General features: G+C 42.7%; 2 pseudogenes; both read left to right on the top strand.

The window, feature by feature from the left end:
• The first annotated feature begins 12,827 nt into the window (after nt 1-12,827).
• LOC119820309 lies at nt 12,828-14,988 on the top strand (annotated as a pseudogene).
• Nucleotides 14,989-17,073: 2,085 nt separating this feature from the next.
• Nucleotides 17,074-18,105, top strand: LOC119821860 (annotated as a pseudogene).
• The last annotated feature ends 1,227 nt before the right edge of the window (nt 18,106-19,332 follow it).

Here is a 19,332-nt window from a genome sequence, read left to right as displayed (position 1 = left end):
TTATTTCTCCTCTCCCTACTCCCATCTAAGGTGTTCCTATATAATACACACAGCTCAGCTCTCTCTTGAAATCATGGGCTCTTTCAAATGAAATTTACTTTTAATTGATACAAAGGCATAAAATTGTACAGAATAATGCCATCTTTTGAAACACTGTACAATGTTCAAACACAATTAAACATGTTCATATTCTCAAACAGTTAGCATTGTTTTTAGGGGAACAACATTCAATTCTGAGGGAGACAGCTCAGTCTGTAAAGTGTCTGCCATGCAAGCATGAGGTCCTGAGTTCAGATCCCATGCACCTGTGACCCCGGCGGGCGGGAGGGAGGGAGGCAAAGATAGGCAGACCCATAGACAGGCAATCTGACTAAAATAGTGACCATCTGGGTTCACTCAAAGACCTGTCTCTCAAAAAGGAAGGTAGAGACGCTTGAGAGATGGCTCCATGATGAAAAATTACTTATTACTTGCAGTGACCGAGGTTTGACTCCTAGCTGCCACATGGTGGTTCATAACCATCTATCTCTCTAGTTTCAGGGATATGATGCCATCTTCTGACTTCTGCAAAGAGCAGGCATGCACGTGATACACATGCATACATGCAGGAAAAAACATTCATACACATATAAGTAAAAATAAATCTTAAAATACAATAAGGTATAGAAAGACACCAAGTACAATCTCTGGCCTCCACACATCCACACATGCACATACAGATGAGCTCACCTACACATTGCACCAATTCTCTCTCCTCTCTCTCTCTCTCTCTCACACACACACAACACACACACACACATTATACAAGCACACCAGAAACAGAGGAAGAAAGGCAAGAAGGGCTCCTTTCCTGACACCCTATGAAAAAAATCTCTGACAAGTTTACTCTAAGAAAGGATGAAGACACTGTTAGCAGCAAGAATTTAAACTAACCCCTAAAAAGCTAGACTCATAAGAGATTGAAAGGCATCCTGGGGCAGAGCACTCACTCAGCAAGCCCAAGGCTTAAATTTAACCCCCATTACCCAAACAAATAAAAAAAGAGGAGCTCAGCAATATCTCTGTGAGTGAGTACCACTTGCCATGTGTGCATGGGGAACAGAATTTGTTCTCATGTAAAAAGCTAGACATTTGTGATTGTGATACCACTACTGGGAGAGGTAGAGACAGGCAAATTCTGGGGTCTCACTGACCAATCAGTCTAAGGTAATTGACAAGTTCTAAGTTCAAAGAGATCCTGTCTGAATAAAAAAGAAAGAGAAATCGATGGATGGAAGGAAGAATCTGACACCCTCTCTTCAACTCTGTAGGCACCAAGCACACACAGATGTACATGCAAGCAAAACACTCAAGTGCATATTAATAGATAAATATTTTTAATAATCCTGATTTGGTAGAGGACACAAGGAGAAAGTACAAATGAGTGAACAAGGTTGGACTAAAACAATGACTATTCAAACAAGTGATGAGTAAATTGATGTGTGATTCCCCTCTGTAGGCTGTGAATACCATTGATTAATAAAGAAACTGGCTTGGCTGATAGGGTAGAGTAGAGCTAGGTGGGCAAACTAAACTGAATGCTGGGAGAAAGAGAGTGGAGTCAAGAGAAAACCATGTAGCCCCACCAGAGACAGAGCTGGAACTTTACCTGGTAAACCACAGCCTCATAGCGATACACAGATTAATGGAGACGGGTTAAATTAAGATGTAAGTCTTACCCAATAAGAAGCTAGAACTAATGAGCCAAGCAGCGACTTAGTTTCTGTGCTTATTTAGGGGTTTAGGGGCTGAGCAACTGGAAACAAACAAGCAACCTCCCTATAATAAATTGCCGCTCCAATGTTTGCTAGCTAAATCCACATAAAGCCTGAGGAAGTTTGGAAAGTAATTCTAGACACTAAAAAACAAAGTTTTTTTTTTAAAAATCAGGAATTGGCATCCCTAGCTGCTCTTCTGACTGAAGGTCAACAAATGTTTAATGTCATGAGATAGGATCTGGCTAGTGGTTTGGATAGACTGAGATAACAGAAAGCTGTGTTACTCTAGACAGAGACATCAGAGGCTTGAGAAATAGGGTGAATTGGGATAAAAAGGATAAAAGAAAGGTTAAATATATGGGGAAGGAGATGAGACGATTAGGAGTTGGACCACAGCTAGAACACCAAGAACAGAGATACTCCTATCTTATGGCACAGAGAGACAATGGCCTAAGCAGTTTGGCATGAAGCCTATGGGTTGCCTCTCCTTACCTAAGTCTACTCAGGCCCACAGAGATTGACTTGAAAATGTTAGCCGTCTTTGTCCTTGTTGACTTTGTTCAGCTTTAGCTATTTGGATAAAGTGAGACATAAGAAACTGTGATATTCTGTACTGGTGTACTATGAAAAGATAAAAAGATGAAGTCCCCAAACTCTCTAAGGACTGCTTGTATGGTTTTCAAAAATTTTTAGTCTCTCTATGTGATATCTTTATGACTTAAAGATTATTTATGTATTAAAAGAGCTTCAATTCAAAAATTGTAATTTTTTAGGATATTCAAGTTAATAGTTCTAACCTCATAAAGTTCTCAGAGCTATGCTCACAGTCATGCTAAACACAAATGTGATTCACCAACAGGGATAGGCTTTATATCACCTTCTGTGTATGCTTTCAAGGTTAAAGCTAAACAAGTAACCAAAATCAAATACAGTTTATTTAAGTAAGATATATGTTTAAGAGATGGCCCTCAAAAGCTCCTCAGAGAGCTGCTGAGTGAGTATAGCATTTAAAGTGTTAAATGAAAAGCATTCCCATGACAGACAAGATGCCAGCTCCTTGTGGCAACCCTCAGATCCTCTCCAAAGAACAGGTCTTCACCTAGATTGTGATAATGCCTACCAGGGGTGAAACTGCCACATGCCGCAGGGCCCTGAAGATGAGGCAGAGACATATGAAGAGACCTGTGATCACCAAAGAACCACTGAAGGTCTCGGGTCAAGGAGCCATCAAATGACACCTGAGTGAAGGTCAAAGGTGAAAACAGGGGTTTTGAGTTCTAAACCAGAAAGCTGCTGACCATGACAGAGGGGACAGGGACAGAGGACAGTGAGAGACGAGCACTTAGAGGGAGACCCTGGATTTAAAGGCAAAAGTCATGCCAGGCAGGGCATGGTGGTGCACACCTTTAACCCCAGCTCTTGGGAGGCAGAGGCAGGGCATATCCGTGATCTATGTAGTGAGTTCCAATGCAACCAAAGCTGCACATTGAAGACCTCCCTTAAAAAAATGAAATAAAACATTGTATATTAAAGTCATAGCTACACCAGACAAGTCAAATTCTCCCTCCAGACTTCATTCTCACTTCATCCATACATCAAAGCAGGTGCAATGAAAATCCATCTCTAAAGTAATCATTAAACCCTTGTTATAATCCCCCACCCAGCAGTGATGCATTTCCAAATTTTATCTGCATTAGGAGTGAAGATGTCCAGGACCAGCCTAGGGGACACAGGAAGACCAAAGCAGCAAAGAGACCAGGTATGTTGGGTAGGAGGGAGGGGAAAGAAGGGGGGAATGGAGGGAGGAAGGAATGGAGGAGGAGGAAGGGGCAGGGAGAGAGAGTGAATGGAGGGAGGGAGGCTTTCAGGTCCCACTAGAAATATCAGAGTCTCTATTTAAACAGTAACTTTGTGTGGTTATTGTGTTGCTTGTAAACACGTTAAAGTCTGACAAGCTCTTTTCTAAGTGTCTTCCAATTTTAGATGTGAGCGGTTCACAGGCACAGAAACTCTGTTACTCTGCAGGGACCCAGTGGGGTCAGTTGACCTAGGCACATACTCTACCCTTTTCATTTATTATTTGTTTCACATCCCGACCCCAGCCTCCCCTTCCTCCTCTCCTCCCCTCCTCCTACCTCCCCTCTGCCACCCCCTTCAATGCAACCCTCCTCAGAATTCACTCATAAGTGGGTAGGCCTGCCATGGGCATCAACAAAGCATGGCACATCAAGATGCCTCAAGATGCAGTGTCTCCCCCTGTATGCAGGCTGGACAAGGCAATCCAGCATGGGGAAAAGATTCCCAAGAGTCAGCCAAAAAAGCAGCAGGGACGGCCCTGCTCCCATTGCCAAGTATAGGCCAAGCTACACAACTGTCACTTTCATGCACAGGTCAGTCCCTGCAGGATCCCCGGTTGTTGATTCAGACTCTTGAGTTCCCATGAGCCAGGCTAGCCATATCTGTGGATTTTCCTGAGATGTCCCCGACCCCATGGTCAATCCCTCTTCTCTCCTCTCAGCAGGACTCCAGAGCTCAGTTCAAAGTTTGGCCTCGGATCTCTGCAGATGCCTCCAACACTCACTGGATGAAGGCTCACCTACCTGATTGGCTCACTAGACACCAATGAGGCTGTGCTGCCACCTTTTGACTATGACCGGTATAACATACTGAACCATTCTCAACTGGAGAGCTGCGTAGCTGGTAGGAGGGCAAAGTACAGTCAGAGGTGGTAAGAGAATCAGAACCACTCATATCCACTGCAAATGAGGTCAAAAACAGCTCAGCCCACATCACAGAGTACTGTCACATTTGAAAATGAAGGGTTTTTTCTTTGTTACATTTTCATTGGTTTCGGGGGGGGGGGGGCAAGGGCAAGGGGTCAGAGAACAACTTGCAGGTCAGCTCACTTCTTTCACCATGTGAGTCTCAGGGATCAATCTCCAGGCCGTAGGGTCAGTGATGGACACCTTAATTGAAGAGCCATTTTGTTGGCCCTGAAATTGAACTTTTATAATCCCAACAATTTGGTGACAGTGGAACGCTTAGATTCTAAGCCACTCTCTAACAATTTCACCCTTGAAATAATGATGACAAGTCTTTTCAGACATCGGGCCTGCCTGGACTGCCAGGAAATACAGCTCCCAGGCGCTTGCTCTCTGGGGCACGGTCTCATCTTGTGCTCTCTCTTCAGTCCTGGTCCTGCTCTCGGCAGGCACTGACGCCAAACGGTGCCAGAGAACACCCTCCAAGTGCCCGTCCATTTTCCACCTGTCGCTTTCCAAGTGACACAATCTAAAGACCCTGTGGTCACCTGTCACAACCCTGTGCTCAGGTGAAGGCAGAAACCAGAGCAGAAACTGAATTCTCGGAATGTCTAGCCAGAGTCGCAGTGGGGCAGGAGTGCTGGCTTCCCCATCCTGGGCCATGTTTCTAGTTAGAGCCGAATGCCACATCCGCTGCCTCTTCCCACCTGTGCTGTGGGCAGCCCCGGGCCTCTTTGCACGTATCTTTTTTATTTTTTGAAAACATTCTCACACCATAGCTAAAGCTGAGAGGAGACGGTGGGATTGGCATAGATGAGATCTCTCTATCTCTACTGCAGGAGTTTTTCTCTTACTCCTAGAGCCTTCTACGCCCTCTGCCCTCCTCCACTCTGGCCTGCCGCACCAGTCAGGTTATGCCCACGTGGGACCTTATTTCCACTAAAGACACTTAATCTGTCTTTTTTCCCCCCAAACTTCAGCTGTTCACTTTCTCTTCACTCTCTTCTCTCCCCCACCCCCTCTCTCTCTTTCTCTCTCTCCCTCGCTCTCTCGCTCTCTCCTGGCTATATGTCAAAGAAGGATGGAAGGATGCCTTTCCTCCTTGTTCCGGAACATTTTTCTCTCTGGCAAGTTTCCCGTTCTGCTCTGTGATGCCCCAATGGAAATTATTGTCACAACCACACTTTATCCACCTCAGCTCTGCTTTCTCTTGACTCCTCCTAGGATCTGAGCCCCACCTAAGATCCTTTCCTTGTTCCTCTTCCCCAGGAGCTGCCTGCAGTCCACAGCCACTATGCTCTCTCCGTCTCAGCTCCCTCCTGAGCTCATGGAATTCCAGGACTTTCCTTCTGGGAGCTGATCTCTCTTCTCCCTGGATTCCAAACAGCTTGATCTCAATGCAGCTCCATCAATGACCAATGATTGGTTGGCATGCTTGATTTTCAAATTCTCTCCTATGGCAACAAACGATCCCAAATCTCTTCTATGTAAACTTGCTGTACTCTTCACTTCTAAACATTTCTTATCTCTAAGGATTCCCCACTTCCCATGCTGAAAAATCTTTCATCTGTATGATTTCTCTGCACTCTACTCTCATAATTCTCTTAAGACTATGCTGTAGGCTCCATCTCACAGTTTGTAAGTTTATTGGGTATGGTTAAAAGACATCTATAAAATATGTAATAAAAATTTGGCCTAAGTTTATATCAAAAGGCTTATATGAAAACATCTATACATGGGCAATCTTACTTTGCTACAATTTATCATATATGGGGTTCATCTCTTGTTTAGAATATACTATATATGTAATTTGGATTCGGCTCTTGTTTAAAAAATAAATTTACTAAAAGAACAGACATTTTAGGTAACAACCACATAGTTACCATCCATGTTGACTAAGGGTAAAGGGTCTACTATTAAAAAGATGAGGAAAGTCCCCATTCTCTCTATGGACTGCATTTGCTGTTTAAAGTTTACTGCAATTTTTGGATTAAAGTTTTATTTAGATGCTGAAGAATCTCCAATTCAAATTTTTCAACCACAATTTTCAAATCTTTAAGACTCAAACTTAACAAGAATAAAAGCTTTAAAACCCTAATCTTGAAATAGTTACTTTTCATAAACTGCTTTGTAATTTCTTTAGTAATAAGCTTTATTGAGTCTCCTGTATGTGTTTTCAAACCTGAGCCTAAAGCAAGTAACTAAAAACAAAAAGTTGGTTTCAATCGGGTATATGTAACAGATGATCCTCAAACTCTTCAGAGATCTGCTGAATATGGCATATAAAATGTTTAATAGAAAACTCCACATGATAGACAGAAATGGCAGGTCCTAGAGGTAACCCTGAGGTCTCCAGAGAAGATTGTGGGGCACATATGCCTCCACCTGGATTGTGATACCCTAACCATTCTGGAAAAAACAGATCCACCATCTTTTCATTGCCAGCCTTGGGACCCTGGAGGCTCCAACATACTGGGAGCTGAGAAATCAGATAGGCCAGCATTTGGAGGGAGCTGCTGGCAGCTTCTCAATGCTTGGGCTGTGAGAAAAAGGTCAGAAAACCACCAGAGGTGTAGGTAAGGATCCTGTTTGTCTGTAGCATGCATTTCTGGGTCTTATGGAATAACTGGAGACAGCGGACCACATGGATGCCACTGGCCCTACTGGGAGAACCAAGATGGAAATCAGCTGTTGGGTGTATGAATGATGGTGGACACCAAATGTGTCTTTTTGTCTGGTCCCACATGACCATATGAGTGTTCATCTTTATAAATTACTGTTTGATGAATCTGCATTTTCTAGTGTGTCCATAAGTTTTTTGCAGATGTAGAAGCCTGGGGTTGGAGGGAGCAGGAGAGGCAGTATGGGCACACTCCTCACTGGCTGGTGAGTCTCTTGGCTCCTCCCTGCAGTGTCTTCTGTCTATACCCAGAGTTCAAACAGTTCTTATCCCACAAGCCAGGCTAAGAATCAGAAATGACCTCTTTTTCCACTGTTAGGAGCTCCACAAGAGAACCAAGTTCTTTCTTGAACAGAAAGGGAGGAATGGAATGAGGGGTGGGAATGGAGAGAGGATGGGAGAAGCTGGGAGGGAGGAGGGATGCCAATGGGGTATAAAATAAATAAATGATTTATTTTTTTTAAGGATCTGATCTCTAAGCCTTTGTTCTCAGCTTGAATATGGTCTCTTCTCCAGGACTGGATTCAGTTTTACAGGAAACCAGGAGTCTTTTAGGTATGGATATTAAAATGTTGTTTTTGCAGTTCAAGCTGACTCTGGGATTGGGTTATGGTCCCCTGAGCTCTCACGCAGAATGCTTATTTAAAAGTTTCCTCCTAGCAAAAGTTTTTGTGTGGACTAATGGAACAGGAATATGCATGGCTTTAATGCCAGGACTCTGGAGGCAGAGGCAGGTGGATCTCTGTGAGTTTGAGACTAGTCTAGTCTACAAAATGGATTTGAGGACAGACTCCAAAGATACACAAAGAAACCTTGTCTGGAAAAAGAAACAACCAATTTTGTAAAAAAAAAAATCTTTAACCAAAGTTAACCCAAAACTCATTATAGCATGAGGGTGGATAATGAAAATCTATATGTAGGTAATTATAATCTTATTTTACTACAGCATACTGTATGTGTAAATTGGATTCAACTCTTGTTTGAAAGAAAAAGCTTTTTTTTTTTTTAAAAAAATAATAACAGTGGGTCCCAGAGATATCAATTTGGATGTATTTTATGCATTGATTCTTACCCTAAGGAAAAGAATTAAAAATGAGGAAAAAGACATTTTTTTACAAAAAGGTTTACTTTAAACAAATAGGATTCAAAATGACATACATTTGGTAGCTAGGATATTAAAGCTGTACTTACATTCGCCTATATGCAAGGAAAAAAATACAGATGGAGCCTGTACAGATGGGGAATGTAGTGATTCTCTCTTACCTATGTCATGGTCTTCCATATAAGACCTGAGCAGACAGAGAAATATGGGGAGAAACATCACTGAAAACACTGAGACGATTAAAAGCAGATTTTATCCCTCAATTAAGGCAACACAAATGAGGTTTGTGTGCTGTGCTCAGTAACTTTTTGCTCTTCTTAAAATGGGGCTAAAGAAAGATTTTCTCCTCTCTAGATTAATCTCACAATGATGTCACACTTTAAACCAAAACGCTTGTCCTTGGACATTCTCAAAATTCATTGGGTCTGCAAACATCAGTGGTTGGACACACAAAAAGTTTCTTCCAGCAGTTCTGCGAATTCTAGTTTTTACTTTAAACAGGTACATGCCTAAGCTAATAGAATATACATACTCAGGACCCCGAGGACTAGGCCTCAGAACTCCATTTAAAATACCCAGACAAAAATGCTGCCAGAAAGAGAACCAAGTAGGGAAGCTTTGGAAAGGACGTTGTCTCAAAGAGAAAAAGCCACCTCAGTTCTCCTCTTGGCTGAGGCCCTCTGCCTCTGTCTGGCCAGGTTTTGATGGATGCCAGCTTGACAGTCGCTGCCACGGACTGGCATCCCTAGTTGGTCTTCTGACTTAAAAAGACCAACAGAAGTTTAATGTCATGAGATAGGATCTTGCCAGAGGTTCGGATATACTGAGATAGCAGTGAGCTGTGTTGTTCTAGATGAAGAACATCAGAGGCTCGAGAACTAGGGTGAACTAGGATGAAAAAGATTAAATATATGGGGAAGGAAATGAGAAGATAAGGAGTCAGGTCCACCGCTAGCACACCAAGGACTGAGATATTTCTGTCTTACGACAGTGAGACAATGGCCTACTCATTTTGGCACGGAGCCTATGGGTTGTCTCGCCCTATCTAAGTCTACTCAGGCCCACAGAGGCTGACTTGAAAATGATTATCTGGCCTCTTCGTCTTTGTTGACTTTGTTCAGCTTTAGCTCAGTTTGGACAAAGCGAGACAAGAAACTGTGATGTTCTGTACTGGTGCACTATGAAAAGATAAAAAATGAGGATCCCAATCCCTCTGTGGACTATATGCATGGTTTTGTAAAGTTCCCAGTCTCTCTGTGAGCTGTTTTATGATTTAAAGTTTTATTTAAGTACTAAAAGTGCTTCAGTTCAAGAATTTCAATTTTTTAGACTATAATGAGGACATACAGGCTAATAGTCAGCCACCCCATAAATGATCAAATTCCTTAAAGTGCTCAGAACGTTGCTTGCAGTCATACTAAAAACAAATGTGATTCACTGATAGGGATGAGCTTTATTTCACTTTCTGTGCGTGCTTTCAAGGTTAAAACTGAACAAGTAACTAAAAACAAAGTGTATTTAAATTCAGATATATGTTCAAGAGATGGCCCCCAAAAGCTCTTCAGAGATCTGCTGAGTATGGCATTTTTAAATGACCCCTTTGGGGTCAAATGAAAAAAGTTTCCCATGGCAGATGAAATGCCAGCTCCTAGTGGCAGCTCAAAGGTCCCCTCCAAAAAAGAGGACTCTGTCTAGATTGTGGTAATGCCAACCAGGGGTGAAACTGCCATATACTGCAGGGCCATGAAGACGAGGCAGAGACATTTGAACAAGACCCATGATTGCAAAGAGCCACTGAAGGTTTGGGGTAGAGCAGCCATCAAATGATACCTGAGGGAAGATCAAAGGGGAAAAGAGGAGTTCTGGGCAGGTAAGTTTTCCACTACCCAACCCAATCCACCCAACCCTCCAAGCTACTAGCCCCCACACTGCCAAACTCACCTATCCTCCTGCAACCTCGGTGGAACTCTGAAACACAGCTTGCTCCAATTCTGAGGAGACTTAAGAGGTGAGTGAACAGCCATGTGGCAGGACACCCCTCTCCCTAGTACCTCCACAGTGAGACAAAACCACAGGCCCCTCCTCCAACTCCCTAGGCTTTTTTTGGCCAGCAGGTAGGAGAGTTCCCTGAAGGTAGGCTCTCCCATTACTCAACCCCATCCACTGAACCCTGCAAACTACAAGCCTCACCCAACCCAAACTTGCCTATCCTCCTGCAACCCAGGTGGGACTATGAAACACAGCTTGCTACAATACTGAGGGGACCAAGAGCTTGCCACAACACTGAAAGGATTAAGAGAGAGCACCAAGAGAGCAAACCAGGAGAGAAGACCAAGAGAGCAGGCTTAGAGAGACCTCAGAGGCTTCTTGAGACACAGATATTGACAGAATATAGCAGACCAAGAAAATTTCCCAAACACTCAGATAGCAACTGCAAGGATTGGACCAAGATGGAAAAACACTGCCAGCCTCATTTGAAGGAAGAGATGGGTAGGTGCCAGTGCAAGAATTCCTCCAACAACCTGAAAAGCAACATGGTAACACCAGAACCCAGTGGTCATACAACAGGAAGACTCGATCATCTTAACCCAGAAGAAGCAGAAGAAAACAACTTTAAATGTAACTTTATGAAAATGATGGAGACCTTTAAAGAGGAAATGAAAAACTTCCTTAAAGAAATGGAGGAAAACATAAACAAAAATTGGAAAAAATCGATAAATTCCTCAAAGAAACCCAAGAAAACCCAAGAAAAAAACAATCAAACAAGTGAAGCAAACAGTTCAAGACTTGAAAATTGAATTGAGGCAATAAAGAAAACACAAACTCAGGGAATTTTGGATATGGAAAATCTGGGTAAATGAATAGGAACTACAGAGACAAGTATAACCATCAGAATACAAGAGATAGAAGAAAGAATCTCAGGTGTTGAAGATACTGAAAAGGAAATAGACTCATTGATAAAAGAAAACATTAAATTCAATAAATTTTTAACAGAAAACATTCAGGAAATCTGGGACACCATGAAAAGGCCAAACCTAAGAATAATAAATAGTGATAGAAGAAGGAAAAGAACTCTAGCTCAAAGGCACAGAAAATATATTCAACAAAATCATAGAAGAAAACTTTTCCAAACTAAAGAAGGATATCCCTAGGAAGGTACAAGGAGCTTACAGAACACCAAATAGACTGGATCAAAAAAATCCCCTCGCCATATAAGAATCAAAATACAAAATATACAGAATAAAGAAAGAATATTAAGAGCTGCAAAGGAAAAAGGTTAAGTAACATATAAAGGCAAACCTATCAGAATTACACCTGACTTCTCAATGGAAACCATGAAAGCCAAAAAGTCCTGGGCCAATAGGCTGAAGACACAAAGAGACCACAGATGTAAGCCCAGACTACTATACCCAGCAAAGATTTCAATCACCATCATGGAGAAAACAAGATAGTCTATGACAAAACCAGATTTAAAGAATATGTATCCACAAACCCAGAGCTATAGAAAGAACTAAAAGGAAAATCTCAACACAAGAAAGCTAACTGCACCCACAAAAACACAAGCATCTGATAACCCCCCCACCAGCAAAACCAAAAGAAGGGAAACACACAAACACTACAACCAAAATATAACAGGAATTAACAACCACTGGTCATTAATATCACTTAATATCGAGGGACTCAATTTACTCTAAAAAGACATAGGCTAAAAGAGTGGATACAAAATCAGGATCCAGCCTTCTGTTGTATACAAGACACACCTCAACCTCAAAGACAGACACTACCTCAGAGTAAAGGGTTGGGAAATGGTTTTCCAATCAAATGAACCTAAGAAACAAGTGGGTGTAGCGACCCTAATATCTAACAAAATTGATTTCAAACTAAAATCAGTCAGAAGAGATGGAAAAGGACACTTTATACTCATAACAGGAACAATTCATCAAGACGTAGTCTCAATTTTGAACATCTATGTTCCTAATACAAGAGCACCCACATATGTAAAAGAAATATTATTAAAACTTAAATCATACACCAAAGCATGCACACTAATAGCAGGAGACTTCACCACTCCACTCTGGCCACTGGACACGTCAACCACACAGAAACTTAACAGAAAAATATAAGAGACTGTCATGAATCAAATGGACTTAACAAATATCTATAGAACATTCCACCCAAACAAGAAAGAATATACCTTCTTCTCAGCACCTTATGGAATCTTCTCTAAAACTGACCACATTGTGGAGCAAACTTCCACAGATACAAAAAAAATTGGAGTAACCCCCTGTGTCTTATTGGATCATCATAGATTAAAGTTAGAATTTACCAACAATACTACTCTCAGAAAGCCTACAAACTCATGGAAATTGAAGAGTGAACTACTGAACCACCCCTGGGTCAAGGAAGAAATAAGGAAAGAAATTAAAGACTTCACAGAATTTAACAAAAATGAAGGCACAAGGTCTCATTGAACGCGGCGCCAGCTTGGGGGGAATTGGTGCGGTGTCCTCGCCAGCAGAGCCGGGCCTACACGGGAGCAACCATGTCTAAGGGACCTGCAGTCGGTATTGATCTTGGCACCACCTACTCCTGTGTGGGCGTCTTCCAGCACGGGAAGGTGGAGATAATTGCCAATGACCAGGGTAACCGAACCACACCGAGCTATGTGGCTTTTACTGACACGGAACGATTGATTGGGGATGCTGCGAAGAATCAGGTTGCGATGAACCCTACCAATACAGTTTTTGATGCCAAACGTCTGATCGGACGTAGGTTTGATGATGCTGTTGTACAGTCTGACATGAAGCACTGGCCCTTCATGGTGGTGAACGATACAGGCAGGCCCAAGGTCCAAGTAGAGTACAAAGGAGAGACAAAAAGCTTCTACCCAGAGGAGGTGTCCTCTATGGTTCTGACTAAGATGAAGGAGATTGCAGAAGCTTATCTGGGGAAGACGGTTACCAATGCTGTGGTCACAGTGCCAGCCTACTTCAATGACTCTCAGCGCCAGGCAACAAAAGATGCTGGAACTATTGCTGGCCTCAATGTGCTTCGAATTATCAACGAGCCGACTGCTGCTGCTATTGCCTATGGGCTAGATAAGAAGGTTGGAGCTGACTTGGGAGGTGGCACTTTTGATGTGTCCATCCTCACTATTAAGGATGGATTTTTTGAAGTCAAATCAACAGCTGGAGACACCCACTTGGGTGGAGAAGACTTTGACAACAGGATGGTCAACCATTTCATTGCTGAGTTTAAACGAAAGCACAAGAAGGACATCAGTGAGAACAAGAGAGCTGTCAGGCGCCGGGCCTGCGTACTGCCTGTGAACGGGCAAAGCGCACCCTCTCCTCCAGCACCCAGGCCAGTATTGAGATTGATTCTCTCTATGAGGGAATCGACTTCTATACCTCCATTACCCGTGCTCGATTTGAAGAATTAAATGCTGACCTGTTCCGGGGCACTCTGGACCCTGTAGAAAAGGCCCTTCGAGATGCCAAACTAGACAAGTCTCAGATCCAGGATATTGTCCTGGTGGGTGGTTCTACCAGAATCCCCAAGATTCAGAAGCTTCTGCAGGACTTCTTCAATGGAAAAGAGCTGAACAAGAGCATCAACCCTGATGAAGCTGTTGCTTATGGTGCAGCTGTCCAGGAGGCCATTCTATCTGGAGACAAGTCTGAGAATGTTCAGGATTTGCTGCTCTTGGATGTCACTCCTCTTTCCCTTGGTATTGAAACTGCTGGTGGAGTCATGACTGTCCTCATCAAGCGCAATACCACCATCCCTACCAAGCAGACCCAGACTTTCACCACCTACTCTGATAACCAGCCGGGTGTGCTCTTTCAGGTGTATGAAGGTGAACGAGCCATGACCAAGGATAACAACCTGCTTGGAAAGTTTGAACTTACAGGCATCCCTCCAGCACCCCGTGGTGTTCCCCAGATTGAATGCCAATGGCATCCTCAATGTTTCTGCTGTAGATAAGAGCACAGACAAGGAGAACAAGATCACCATCACCAATGACAAGGACCGCTTGAGCAAGGAGGATATTGAGCGCATGGTCCAGGAAGCTGAGAAATACAAAGCTGAAGATGAAAAGCAGAGAGATAAGGTTTCCTCCAAGAATTCCCTGGAGTCTTATGCTTTCAACATGAAGGCAACAGTTGAAGATGAGAAACTTCAAGGAAAGATCAATGATGAAGACAAGCAGAAGATCCTAGACAAGTGCAACGAGATCATCAGTTGGCTGGATAAGAATCAGACTGCAGAGAAGGAAGAATTTGAACACCAGCAGAAAGAACTGGAGAAAGTCTGCAACCCCATCATTACCAAGCTGTACCAGACTGCTGGTGGGATGCCTGGAGGAATGCCTGGCGGCTTCTCTGGTGGAGGAGCTCCTCCATCTGGTGGTGCTTCTTCAGGGCCCACCATTGAAGAGGTGGATTAAGTCAGTCCAAGTAGACATATAGCATTTGTTCCACAGGGAAACATTTGAAGGACCCAAATTTAGCAAGTTTCATGGCAGTTTCAAATTCAAACTGCTACAATAAATTTACTGGGCATTCTCAATACTTGAACATGGAACATGTGCACAGGGAGTGAAATAAGCATTGCACTTTATAACTGTATCCTAAGTGGAAAATGCAATGTCTAATAAAATGGAAAATGCAATGTCTAATAAAAGTATTGAAATTGGCAAAAAAAAATGAAGGCACAACATAACCAAACCTATGGGACACTATGAAAGCAGTGCTAAGAGGAAAGTTTGTAGCACTAGTGCCCACATAAAGAAAATGGAGAAAGCTCACATTAGAGACTTAATAGGACACTTGAAAGCTCTAGTTCAAAAAGAAGCAGACTTACCCAGGAGGAGTAGAAGACAGGAAATAATCAAAATGAGGGCTGAAAGCAACAACATGGAAACAAAGAAAACAATATAAAGAATCAATGAAACAAAGAGCTGGTTCTTTGAGAAAATAAAAAAATATAGACAAACACTTATCAAAACTAATCAAAAGGCAGAGAGAGCACATCCAAATAAACAAAATCAGAAATGAAAAGGGGGACATAACAACAGACACTGAGGAAATTCAGAGAATAATTAGGTCATACTACAAAAACCTGTACTCCACAAAACTGGAAAACATAAAAGAAATGGAGAATTTTCTGGATAGATACCATATACCAAAATTAAATCAAGACCAGGTGAGCAATTTAAATAGACCTATAAACTGCAAGAAAATAAAAGCTGTGATCAAAAACCTTCCAACAACAACAAAAAGTCCAGAGCCAGATGGTTTTAGTGCAAAATTCTACCAGAACTTCCAAGAAGAGCTAATACCTCTATACTCCTCAAAGTGTTCCACATGATAGAAACAGAAGGAACATTGCCAATCTCTTTTTATGATACGACAGTTACCTTGATACCAAAACCACACAAGGACTCAACCAAGAAAAAGAATTACAGACCAATCTCACTCATAAACATGGATGCAAAAATACTCAGTAAAGGCAATCCTGTGATGGTGCCGCTGGGGTCGCAGATATCAAACTGCTTCCGTGACTGGATGAATAGAAACTCTAATTTTTAGCTAAGAGCCAACAAGGGGTTGTTCTTGGCCTTCGTTCTTTGGAGCATACTCTTTGCATTTTTTGCACAAGTTTTCCTGCTATTAAAACCTGCACTGAAGTTTTAAAAATGAAGCAGTTGCTCATCGGGACCTTGGGATCTCAGTCCGGTGCTCCTATGTGGGGCTCTGTCATTTTCTCCATCCAATGCCAGGTGAAGGTTCTATGGTGATATGCAAGATATTCATGAGTATGGCAATAGGATCTGTACATTTCTGGCACCCTCTCTTCAGCTGCCCAAGGACCTAGCTGGGGGCGTCTTCCTGGACACCTGGGAACCCCTCTAGAGTCAAGTCTCTGCCAACCCTAGAATGGCTCCCTTAATTAAGATATATAATTCCTTGTTCCCATATCCACTTTTCCTATATCCCAACCATCCTATTCCCCCAAGCTCTTCCCATCCTCCACTTCACACTTTTCTCTCCCCATTCCCCCCCCCCCCCCCCCCCCCCCCACCCCCATGTCCCCATTTTTTGTCTGGCAATCTTGTCTACTTCCAGTATCCAGGAGGATAACTATATGTTTTTCTTTGGGTTCACCTTCTTATATAGCTTCTCTAGGATTTTTTTTTTTACAAATTATAGGCTCGATGTCCTTTATTTATGGCTAGAAACCAATTATGAGTGAGTACATCCCATGTTCATCTTTTTGGGCCTGGGTTACCTCACTCAGGATGGTGTTTTCTATTTGCATCCATTTTCATGCAAAATTCAAGATGTCATTGTTTTTTACCGCTGAGTAGTACTCTAATATGTATATATTCCACACTTTCTTCATCCATTCTTCCACTGAAGGGCATCTAGGTTGTTTCCAGGTTCTGGCTATTACAAATAATGCTGCTATAAACATAGTTGAACAAATGCTTTTGTAATATGATTGGGCATCTCTTGGGTAAATTCCCAAGAGTGGGATTGCTGGGTCCTGGGGTAGGTTGATCCCAAATTTCCTGAGAAACCTCCACACTGCTTTCCAAAGCAGTTTCACAAGAGTGGGATTGGGAGGACCTTGGACTTAACATAGTGAAGGGAACCCTGATGGCTCTTTGTCTTGGAGAGGGGTGGAGTGGTGGGGGTATGGGTGGAAGGGAGGGGAGGGAAGGGGGAGGAGATGGAAATCTTTAATAAAAAAAAGATAAAAAAAATGAAGCAGTTGAAAAGGAAAAGGAAAAGCAATTTTAGTGTTCAGGAAACTCAGACCCTTTTGAAAGAAATTACCAAAAGGAAGGAAGTCATTTTTTCCGAGAAACTCAACACAACAAATAAATGTGATGAAGCGAATGGCCTGGGAGGAGATTGCACAATGCGTAAACGCTGTAGGAGAAGGCGAACAGAGGACAGGGACTGAGGCGAAGAGACAGTACCTTGACTGGCGTGCACTCATTAAAAGGAAGAGAATGAAGGCCAACATGAAGCTGGTTGGTTCTGGGTTTCCTCTTCCCACGTCTGATTTCGACGACTCTCACTTGAAGAGATAGATGAAAAAATTGCATTCTGAAATGATGCAAATTTTGACTGGCAGAATGTGGCGGATTTCTGAGATGCAGGTGGATCCCTAACAGAAGTCAAAGTGGAAGAGGAAGAAAGGGACCCGCAAAGCCCAGAGTTTGAGACTGAGGAAAAAGAAGAAATGTTGTCATCTGTCATACCAGATTCCAGGAGGGAAAGTGAGCTCCCTGGCTTCCCCTACATTGACAAGTTTTTCACCCTCAATTCCACACCGTCCAGACCCGCATATGATGAGCCTCATCTGCTCGTGAATATAGAGAAACAGAAACTGGAGCTGGAAAAATGCCGGCTGGATATTGAGGCAGAAAGGCTGCAGGTAGAAAAGGAGCGGCTCCAAAATGAGAAGGAGCGCCCACCTGGACCTGGAGCACGAGCGCCTGCCGCTGGAGAAGGAGCGGCTGCAGATCTAGAGAGGGAAGTGGAGGCTGCAGTTGGTTAGCGCTGAGAAACCCGCCCTAGAGAACGACCTAGACCAGGGGGAGAAGTCTATACTACATCCACAGGACGTAGAAGCATAGAAGTTGAAACTCCAGCGAGAGCGCCTGCAGCTGGAGAAAGATCGGCTGCAGTTCTTAAGGTTGAGTCTGACACGCTGCAGATCGAAAAGGAGCGCTTGCTGGTGGAGAAGGAGAGACTGCGAATTCAGAAAAAAGGGCATTTGCTTTGACTGTTCTCCATCCTCTGCTTAGCAAAGGTTTATGAACTGTAGTTTTTCTCATCAGTCGATGTAAAGGTAGTTGGTGAATTAGCTACCCCGTCGCCACCCCTGTCTAAAGTTAGTGTTTTTAGTAGGAAAAAAAATAGTAACACATAGGTAGCCATGTGGTTCAATAGTATATTGTGCCCACCACAAACAAATAGCAGAGGATCTGCTAGACTCACATTAGTAATAGCGCATTGAGTCCTGTCTTATTTATGCACCCCAAGTTTGCAATAATGTCTACAGTGAAGGTCCCATCCAGTGATTCACAAGTGGAGTTTGGGCTCCCAGAAGACATTTGGGATTGTGCAGAGATGTTTTTTGGTGGTCAAAGTAGATGGGTGTGGGCTGCTACGGACATCACTAGTACCAAGTTTGAGAAACCTATCCCTGGCCTAACTGTGCACCTATAGCTATCTTCTACAGTTTTCGAATATTAAAGCTTCAGATATTTATGTGTGTAGATGTTTAAATGGCCAAAAACATTTTAACTGTAAGACATTACTATGTAGTTTATTGAATATAGGGAGTGGTGAAGATTGTAAGTACTTTATTTCCATGGTGTTCTGAGACTTAGAAGCAATCCTGGGACTCTCTGAGATTATATAAAATGAATCACTTTGAAAGGCAGTCTCCCCTCAAGAATGAACACACAATTGGAAAGCTTCAGTTCCCCCTTCTTTAAATCTGTTGTTGTAGTTTGAGTAGAGAACTAGCCATTTCAATCGTATACTGAAATGTTATGAAAGAGAGTGGCAGAAGCTAGTAAAAACCATACCAGTGCCAAATGGTGACAGTAGTCCATGATGGTGACCCAATAAATTGTGGATTGATTTTTTAAGTGAAGAATAGTCATTTGAGACTGAGAGATGGGGGAAATGCCCTCTGCATCAGTAAAATGGTGTTGAAATGATAGAAGTAGCTGTGTGTTATGGTTAGGGGAATCATTCAATATCTACAAGAATATGAAAGGGTAACTTCTTACTTTAGAATCTGAAGTTCAAAGAAATCCTGCAGTAAGGAAGTGGCTGATCTTTTTACAGCAGTATATGTTTGTCTCTGCCCCTTCAGAATGATTAAACTTTTGAATTCTGAAAGCAGAGGGCCTGCTGATTTGCCTGCAGTGTCCTGTTTATCACAGTAAAGTGCTTTCTCTGGCTGCACAAGTTCACTTTGTGTTTTCTGTTTTCTAGG

The sequence above is a fragment of the Arvicola amphibius genome, chromosome 8 (assembly GCF_903992535.2).
Source record: "Arvicola amphibius chromosome 8, mArvAmp1.2, whole genome shotgun sequence".
Classification (NCBI taxonomy): domain Eukaryota; kingdom Metazoa; phylum Chordata; class Mammalia; order Rodentia; family Cricetidae; genus Arvicola; species Arvicola amphibius.
Note: the sequence above shows the minus strand (reverse complement) of the source record. Positions and strands in the feature narration are given on the sequence as shown.